Genomic DNA, 10,364 nt, shown 5'->3' on the forward strand with positions numbered 1-10,364 from the left:
ACATACATAGGATTACAAAGGAAAATAATAATATTGAATTATAGTTATCACTATATATGTATGTGTGTATGTGAGTACATATAGGGGCAGTTAGGTGACAAGTAGAACACTGGATCTGAAATCAGGAAGACCTGAGTTCAAAACCAGCCTCAGACACTTACTGGCTATAAGATCCTGGGAAAGTCACTTCACCCTGTTTGCCTCAGTTTCCTCATCTGTCAAATGAGATTAAGATGGAAATGGCAAATCACTTCAGTATTTTTGCCAAGAAAACCCCAAATGGGGTCATGAACAGTTGAACAGGACTGAAATAATTCAACAACAGTATATTTCAGGAACTGTGATAAGTGCTAGGGATCCAAATGAGAAGACAACACATCTAGAGGAATAGTCTGTAGGAAAGGGTGTTTTGATCTGAAAGGTCTCAGGAAGAGTCAGTGGAACACACCCTTTCCAGAAGCAATGGTAATATTCCCTAGGCAATGGTGAGGAGGATGGGGTATACATGCCAGCACAGAAGGAAGATGACCCCCAGTGATTCACAAAGACCCAGGGATGGCCAAGTATGGAGGGGAGGACTTCATCAATCAGGGCACACAGCCCCAGAGAGGTAATTCCAATAGAAACATCAACTGTCACAGGGCAACATGACAAGAATGTTTATCTAAAGTGTCTAATGACACAAAGCTAGGAGAGATAACTTAGACATCTAAAAAGATCTTGATAGGCTAGAATGTTCCCAAGTTTCCTAAGACAAATCTTAGTGAGGATAAATATAAATTCTTACACCTGAGTTTAAAAAATCAATTTCACAAGTACAAGGTGAAAAGATGTGACTGGACAGCAATTTACCTTTAAAAAATCTGAGGTTTTCAGAGGGACTATAAGCTTATTATAAATTAATAATATGATATGAATACCAAAAAAAAAACCTATTGTGATCTTAAGCTCCTGGACTCTGCCCTAATTAGATCACATCTAGACCATTATTTTTGGTTCTGAATGACCCATTTTAGAAAGGACATTAATAAATAAGAGAGCCTACTGAGGAAGAAAGTTAGGATGGAAAAAGGACCTTAAAACCATACCATATGAGGATAGGAATATTGCAATGTGCTTAGAGTCACCTCTGTCCCCTCTGGACCAAAATGAGCAAAAGGGCCAGAGATGTGCCATCATTATTAAGAGAGGTATCCAAGTGGGGAGGATCAGGTCTAGCTGAGGACAATGCATAAAAATATTAAAGCAGAAGAGGGGGAAAAGTCCCTTTTAAGTGTCACATTTCATGAAAGAGAATCAGAGGGCTTCCATTCAGGATGATAAAGGGGGAAAACATCAGAACTAATGTGAGGCTAGGTCAGGTTTGACCCTATCTTTATGAAGGGAAGACCAGGTCTGCCCAGGTCCTGCATCCACTGGGGAAGAGAAATGAGGAGGAACATAGAATCCTGACAAATAAGGGCTTTCCCATTTGATTGGAGGTACCCAGAGATGGAAGGGAAAAAGGGATGGTGATACTTTCCCTCACTTCCCTCCCACGCACCTCCTAAAGAAAGACCCCAGTGAATTCTGGAACTGTGAGGAAAAGAGTTGTCTAGAATTCCCAGGAACCCTGCCAGACACCACCAAAGGCACATGAATTAGGAGTAACTGAGACTGGAAAGTCTCTATTTTGTTTCCTGCCTCTTCTCCCCTTCTTGCTCCCCTCCTGCCACACTCCCATCTCACTTTTTTTTTTCTTAGCCCCACAGAAACTGTATAAAATAAGATTAAGTCTCTTTCCTTGGTGCTTGCAGCAACCTAGCCAAGAGGTAATTCCTGGGCACCTCTGAGCTTCCTATGCTCCAAATGAAGACTTAGCACTGTTCCTAGGAACCGAGTTTTGTTTTGGTTTGTTTGGTTTTGTTTGGTTTTTGGTAGCTTGAAATCAGGGCTGTTTGTACAGTAAAAATGTGAATGTTCTCTCTGGAGCCCTCAGACTCCCCTCTTTGAACCCACCTCTCTGCTCTCAGACTCCTCTGCCATCCAAACATTCCCTGTCCACTCAAGGGCTTCTGTTTTCTTGATCAGCAACTGGATAAGTTCATTCATTCTAAAGTGCCAGTGACTTAACTGACTTTTTAATGGAGGAAGGCAGGGAATGTTTAACCCAAGGGAATAGCCTTCTAATGGTAGCATTCCAGATAATGTGGCATCTGGGTAGGGAGTGGAGTGATGGGAGAAAACTTTTCACATCATCATATCATATTATATTAAGTAGGCCACAACTTTAAACAAGCTTTCTTACCCTATAAGCTTTCTTGGTTCCGAGGACAACCTTGCCTTCTCTTGCTGAAGGCTGGGGCGTAAAAATAACTCCCACTTCTACAGGACTTTCCCCACAACAACTCTGTGAGATAGATGGTGCAAATATTTGAATTCTCATTTCATAAATAAAGAAAATAAGGGTCAAGAGAGTGACTTGCCCAAGATCACACAGCCAAGAAACCTCAGGGCTAAGATTCAAGGTCCAGGTCTTTGACCCCTTGGTCTGGTATTCATTTTCTTACAAGAATAAAGAAAAGAAAGGCCAGGAGTCTGGAGCCACGGTGCTGTGTAATAGTTCTAATTACCGTAGCAATCACAACATTCCAGTGCTGTCAACATGAGAGCTTTTAGCCCCCCTGCTTGAATCCCTGCCACTTGGGGGCTTGTAAGTAAAACTGCTGAATGAATTTCATGAATCGATAGAATCATTGTTCCCCTTCTTTTGTTTCCGGAGGCTTAAAGCACTTGCAGTGGGTGGGTAGCCTCCTAGAGTGTTGCACAGAGGAGATAAAGCTGGTGGAAAGTCATTAGTATGGCTTAATTTAAGGCAAAATTGTGGCAGGATATGTGAGACAGTAGAGAGGGGCATCGCTCTTCCAAGGACAAGAAATGGAGTTTGAGGATGGCCCAATCCCCTCACTCTGTGAACTCTGATCAGCTCCAGGATGTCCCCGTGAAAACTCCCATGACTTAAAAACAAGTTCTTGGATGGGGTTTTTCATCAAGCTGAGTTATACCGCTGAGCATGGCATGCCCACATCAGAAAGGGTGCTGTGCTCTATGAGCAAAGCATAATTGAAATAGCACAAAGGAAACGTAGGATGTACAGATTTGGAGTCTCCACTCCAAAATGCTCACATGGACTATCTGTGCCCAATCTGTGGTAGCGCTCTTCCAAGCTCATATTGGTCTGATCAGCTACATCAGACATATTGAAATTTGACTTTACCCTGGTGATGTCATTTTGGTCCTCTTCAAGAACAAAGGACAACAGCCAACCACAGTCTAAGCTGAGAGGTCCTTAGAATACAAAAGGTCAGAGCTGAGAGTGATGAGAGAAGGGAGAATGTTAGAATGGGGAGGGATCTCAGAATACAGAATGTCAGATCTTGGAGAGATCTTAGGAGAGAAAAATGTTAGAGCTAGGAGGGACCTTAGAACACCAACGTCTGAACTGAGAGGGTTCTCAGGACAACATAAAAGATCAGAGCTGAAAGAGAATTTAGATTATACAGAAGTTCCCAATGTGAGTGATAGTGCCCTCTTAAGGGCACTGGAATGATCCATAGGCCTGATAGTAGCCTCAGGTGCACTTGGGGGCTGTTGAATAAAAATAAGGGGGTGGTGGAAGCATAAGGAAAAAAGAGAAGAAATTTTTGAAAAACAGTATGTACATGTTTCATCTGTTGTGTAAGAGAGTTAAAATCATAGTGATCACATATTTTCCAAATAAACCACAAAATGCAAGTAATAACCAATCAATGGTCAAGTTCGTCAACAGGTCTTAAGCAAGTGTTTGCAGGCAAGCCTGTCCCACGCTGTCGGGAAATCCAGCATGCATGTGCATGCAGTGACTTGTTTACAATACACTACTGTACAATGATATAATGTTGCATCATCAAAATTTCAATGCAAGAAAAAAACAAATTTACAATAAATTATTAAATTTAAGATGCATCAGTTTTTTTCAAAAAATATTTTATTTTTTTAAATGTCAAATTTCAAAAAACAAAACACATAAAACATTAAAGGATTAAAGAAAATAGATTTCCAAGGGGCCCTAAGTAATTTTTTTTGAAAGGGGCAGTAGGCCAAATAAGTTTGAGAGCCTCTGCTTTAGAAAATTAAAGCTCAGAGCTGAGAGGGACCTTAGAAGAGAGAGTGTTAATGACCTTCCAAGGACTCCTGCTGATAAATGACATCCTTCTCCAGAGAAAGAACTTATGAACCCAGTTCAGACTGAAGCATGTTTTTTTCATTTTCTTTATTTCTCTTGGGCATTTTTTTTCACAACATAGCTAATGTCAACATTATGTTTTGCATGACTTCATATGTATAATGAATATTGTATTTCTTGACTTCTCAATGTGCAAGAAGGATAGAGGAAAAGAGAAATTTTGGAAATCAAAATTTTTTTTATTTAAAATTTAAAAATCAGAAAAGAATATTAGAGATGAGAGGAACCTTAGACCATAGAATGTCAGAGCTGGGAAGGCCCTTAGAACACAGAATGTCAAAGCTGAGAGGGCCTTTAGAACATGGAATGTCAGAGCTGGGAGGGCCCTTAGAACAGAGAATGTCAGAGCTGGGAAGGGCCTCAGAACAGAACATTAAAGCTGGAAGGGACCCTTAGAACTGAGCTCAGTCAACAAAGCACTATGCTTTGGTTCAGGAGATCCGAAAAATGAAACGGTGCCTGCTCAATGAGATTATATTCTAATGCCACAGACAAATACATATAAAATACAGAGAGCTGAAAGTTAATAAATACATACACATGGCTGGTTGTTGTCCTTCATTCTCAAAGACATCAGCAGGATAAAGTGAAGTTTCAATGTGTCCAACTGTGGCTGATCAAACCAATACGAGCTCAGAATGCTCTACCACAGATTTGGCACAGATAGTCCATGTGAACATTTGAAGTGGACGGATACTCTAAATTTGCACATCCTATGTTTTCTTTGTGCTGTTTTAATTCTAATTTGCTCATAGAGCACAACACCCTTTCTGATGTGGGCCCGCCATGCTGAGCGGTCCTGTGCCAGTGTCTCCCATGTTGCACAATCAAATTCAAAGTTCTTGAGAGTGTCCTTGTACCACTTCTTCTGACCATCATGTGATTGCTTGCCCCATGTGAGTTATCCATAAAACAGTCTTTTTGGCAAGCACACATTTTGAATTCGAACAATGTGGCCAGCCCATCTGAGTTGCACTCTCTGAAGCAGAGTTTGAATGCTTGGCAGTTCAGCTCAAGCAAAGACTTCAGTGTCTGGTACCTTATCCTGCCAGGTGATCCTGAGAATGTTCCTAAGACAGTTCAAATGAAAGTGATTCAGTTTCCTAGCATGGCACTGGTAGACTGTCTATGTTTCACAGGCATACAACAATGAGGTTAGCACAAGGGCTCTGTAGACCTTCAGTTTGGTAGTCAATCTAATACCTCTTCTCTCCCAAACTTTCCTTCAGAGCCTCCCAAACACTGAGCTAGCTCTGCCAATGTGTGTGTCAACCTCACTGTCAATGTGTACATCCCTGGAAAGTACACTACTAAGGTAAGTGAACTTATCCACAGCATTCAAAACTTCTCCATTTGTTGTAAGCCATGGTTCCACATATGGATGGTGTGGTGGTGGCTGATGGAGCACCTGTGTTTTCTTGGTGTTAATTATTAGGCCAAAATTAGTACAGGCAGCAGAGAATTGATCCATAACTTTGTTGAATCTCAGCTTCAGAGGCTGCGCTCAGTGCACAATCATCTGCAACAGAAAATCATGCACCAACCCTCCCTCCACTTTGGTCTTGGCTTGTAGCCTTTTCAAGTTGAAGAATTTACCATCAGTATGGTAGCTGATCTTGATGTCATATTCATCTTCATTGAAAGCATTTGACAACATTGCTGAAAACATCATGCTAAAAAGCATGGGAGCAAGCACACAGTGTTGTTTTATTCCACTGGTGACTGGGAAGGCATGAGAATGTTGTCAACTTTCCAGAACCCAGGCAAACATGCCTTCATGAAATTGACGTACAAAACTGATGAACTTCTCTGGGCAATCAAATTTTGACATAATTATCCATAAGCCCTCATGACTAACGGTGTCAAAGGTCTTGGTCAGATCTACAAACATTGCGTGTAGACCTCTATTCTGTTCCTGGCATTTTTCCTGGAGTTGCTGGGCAGCAAACACCATATCGACTGTTCCTCAACCCTTTCTGAAGTCACACTGGCTCTCAAGTGTATGACCTTCTTCCAGGTGAAGGATCAGCCTATTAAAGAGGACTCTAAAAAGCATCTTGTCAGCAATGACTAAGAGAGAGATTCCCCTGTGACTGTTGCAGGACAATCTATTATCTTTACATTTATAGAGATGGACAAGGGAGGCATCCTTGAACTCCTGGGGGATAGCTTCCTCTTGCCATGTAACCTGGAACATTTTAGTCAGCTTTTGTATGAACAATGGTCCCCCTACCTTGTAAATCTCAGCTGGAATAGAATTAGCACCAGGTGCTTTGCCACATGAAAGGAACCTAATGGCACTCAAAACCTCTTACACAACATAGGTGGTCTGGGATGTGGGGCACTGTTGGTTGGGATGGAGGAAAGAGGACTCAGGCAAGGTTTCATGCAGATGACTTGAGCTGGATTTTAAGGGCAGAGGGGAATTCTGAGGAGAAAGTAAGGAAGGATGGGTACTTTCCAGGAATGTGAGGTGGCCAGTGCAAAGGTACAGAGACCAGAGTTGGAGAGTAATTTGTGAAGAGCAGAAAGAAAACCAGTTTGGTGGGTTCAAAGAGTACAGGAGGGAATATATTAAGGCTTGAAAGTTCAGGTGGGACCAGACTGTATGGAGTCTTATAAGCTAAACATAGAAGTTTGTATTTTATCATGAAGGCAACAAAAACCCTGAAGTTGGTTGAGCAGAGGAGTTCCGTGGTCAGATTTATGCTTGAGGAAAATTACTTTGACAAAACATAGGATAAACTGGAGCAGGGACAGACTTGAGGCAGAGACATCAATTAAGAGCTGTTGAAAGAATCTAGGTGAGGAGAGGAAGCCCTGAACTAAGGTCATAGCTTTGTGAGTGCAGAGAATGTGTTGCATGTGAAGGTGGAAACAGCAAGGTCGGCCAAGGGGAGTGAGGAATCCAGGAAAATGCTGAGATTCCAGACCTGAGGCCCTAGAAAGATGGTGATGCCTTCAACAACAGTAGGGAAGTTTGAAAAATGGGGAGGTTTAGGAGCAAAGATAATGGATTAATTTTAGCCATATTGAGTTTAAGATATCCAATATACAATAGGCAGTTGATGATCCAGGATTGAAACTGATAAGGAAAAGGACTAGATATGGAGATCCGGGAATCATCTGCAGAGAGATGATAGTTAAACCCATGGAAATTGATGAGGCCACTGAGAGTAGAGAAAGACAAGAGTAGAGACAGAACCTTGTGAACAATCGCAATTAGGAGGCATTATGATAATGAACTAGCAAAGCAGATTGAGGAGTCACTAGATAGCTAGAAAATGAACAGGGAGAAAGTTGTGTTATGAAAACACAGAGAAGAAAGAGTATCCAGTAGGAGAAGATGGGAAACAGTGTCAAAGACAACAGATGGGGCAAAAAGAATTTGGACTGAGAAGATTAGGCCATTAAGAGATCATTGGTAACCTGAAGAAGCAATCTGCTAGAAAAAGGGGATGGGACAAATGCTCATATAGAAGGGTTGGCCTTGGCAAGTAGTATTGGGCCCTTTGTCAGAGAATGGGGGAAAAGAGGAGAGAGTTTGGGGAGGATGTCAAGGGGTGTTTAGATGAAGAGAAAGGGAAAAGAGGGAGTTCACATTGGATGTTCTCAATTTTCCCAGTACAGTAAGAAGGTCCTCAGTTGAGAGGAGGGAGGAGAGGAGGTGGGGGTTGGGGAGGAGAAGAGTTCCTCCAGAAAGGAAGAGAAAATTTGGGGAATGAGATAGGGAATCAATAAGGGAGGAACAAGAAAAGATTTCCTTGATGTAGTGAGGGTCCTGCTGAGGCTGGATAGCATGAATCTGTAACATATTCAATCGGCATAATTGTGGGACTTCCATGGAGAAGGAAAATGTTGAGATCAATCTAGGGCTGATATCTGGCAAGAGAAGAGACATGCTAGGACAAATCAAGTCAAGAAGCATCAACTGAGTGCTGACTTTGTGCCACACATTGTGCCAACTGCTGAGGATACAAGCACAAGCAGAAAGAAAGACAATCCCTGCTCCAGTGAAGCTTACCTTCTACTGGAATCCAATGGTGAGGGGTCAAGGAATTCCAGACAGCAGAAGCTAATGCTGAGTTAAAATGGCTAAATATTGGATTGAGGTTGAAGAAGCAAAGTGAAGTCAGAACAGAGGCGATGATCTGAGAAAATATTGGTGAATGAAATGGAGATCTCAGGGAGGGTGAAGAATATAAGAAGAAAATGCATGACAGGAAGTCAAATAAGGGAACGTTAGAGTTTCTGGTTAAGGAAACAACGCTTCTGAGCAATACAAGAGCAAGTTTGTGACCATCTCTATATGTGGCTGAGGTAAAGTTAAGGAATAGGTCATGGGACTTAAGGATGTTGAGGAAATGGCAATCTAGGGAGACTGAGGAGTTGAGGAGAAGATGGTGATCCTTGAGACATGACCCGACACATTTCAGCTATTGCTATCTTAGAGTAGAAAATGTTCATTGTGTGGTCTTCAAAAAAAGAATATCAGAGCTGGAAGGAACCTTAAAATGATGGTTCCCATAAGATGGTGGTCCAAGGAATTCCCTCCCAAAACTTCAATAGCGCCCTAAGCATTCAGTAATTATAAAACAATAAGTAGTAGTGCATTCAATTACCTTGGGAGTTCACAAGACATTTTTGGTCATTGTTGAAAAGGGTTCAATGAACAAGAAAAACAAAACTGGCAACCACCATGCACATAGCATGTCAAAACAGAAGGAATGTTGGAGATCCCTGAGTCTAATCCACTTGTTGTAGAAATGAGGTAACTGAAAGTTAGAGGGGAAAGTGACTTGCTCCAAATTAGCAGCAGGACTAGAAACAGTAGGGAATTAGGTCACCAAATAAGCTAGCTGTTGGGATTCGAAGAGGATAAAACAAAGACTGAGAGGTTTCGATCAAAGGTTATTAGCTGTTGCCAGCCTCCAATTGTCAACAATGTCAGTGAGATCCCAAGTACAGCCCCCATCACTACCTACCACACAGAGATGTCATGGAGACTGCATTGTGTCAAACCTTCAGGAAAATGTTACAGGGTTTGGAGGGGGGCCTTCCTGGGGCTAGGAGTGTTGTGTGGTGTGAAATGGCCATTGCACATCAAATGAAGAAGGTCTGCCTTTGAACCTAAGCTGTGTTGTTGTTGAGTTTTCAATCATGTCTGATTCTTTGTGACCCTATTTGGGCTTTTCACAGCAAAGATACTGAAGTGGTTTGCCATTTCCTTCTCCATATTATTTGACAGATAAGGAAACTGAGGCAAGCAAGGTAAAGTGACTTGGCCAGTGTTACATAACTAGTAAGTGTCTGAGCCAGGTTTGAACTCATGAAGATGAGCCTTTCTGACTCCAGACCCAATGCTCTGAGGGACCATCTCCAGCCATCTTGATCTGTCTTGCCACTGAACCCCAATGGCTCCAGAGGAGAAAGTGAGGCTGGTGACTTTGGACAGCCCTCCTTCACTTAAATCCAATTAATGTGCAAGTCGTGATATCACCGTCCTGATGTCACGTTCCACTTCCGAAGAACAAACGGCAACCTAGTGCTCTAGGCACTCTGGTGCTACCAAGCTACCCACCTGCTCTTCAATCTTCAGCTTAATTCCTCTGAGCCTCGGTTTCTTCATCTGTAAAATGGTAATGATAATAGCACCCAGGGTTGAGGTGGGGATCAAATTAAGTGTCTATAAAATGTTTTCATAACAAAGTGCTATATAAATGTGAGCTGTTCTTGTTTAAATCATGGCCACAAGGCTGAGAGAGCTAGGCTCCTCTGTGCACCTCTGTCCTTTGCCCCACTGAAGGAGAACAGAGTGGGTGGAGTTGGTTTGACTTAGTTTGATTTAGACAAACAACCCCAGTAGTCAGCTTTGTGGAGGAGGCAAAATATCTGGCAATCTCATCAGGCAGACACAACACACAAAGGGCTATGGCCTGGAAACAGTTGTGTAACATAGCAGCATTTCTCTTCTGCCCTGGCCTGGCCCTCAGAAGGTAGGAGGCATAGCCTCCTGGTACCAGTCAGGAAAATCAGCCCTTGCTGCAGGGCTACCAAGGCCCACTTGACTGCAGGCCTACTCCCGCTAAAGCCTACAGCT

Source organism: Notamacropus eugenii, chromosome 1 (assembly GCF_028372415.1).
Source record: "Notamacropus eugenii isolate mMacEug1 chromosome 1, mMacEug1.pri_v2, whole genome shotgun sequence".
NCBI lineage: Eukaryota > Metazoa > Chordata > Mammalia > Diprotodontia > Macropodidae > Notamacropus > Notamacropus eugenii.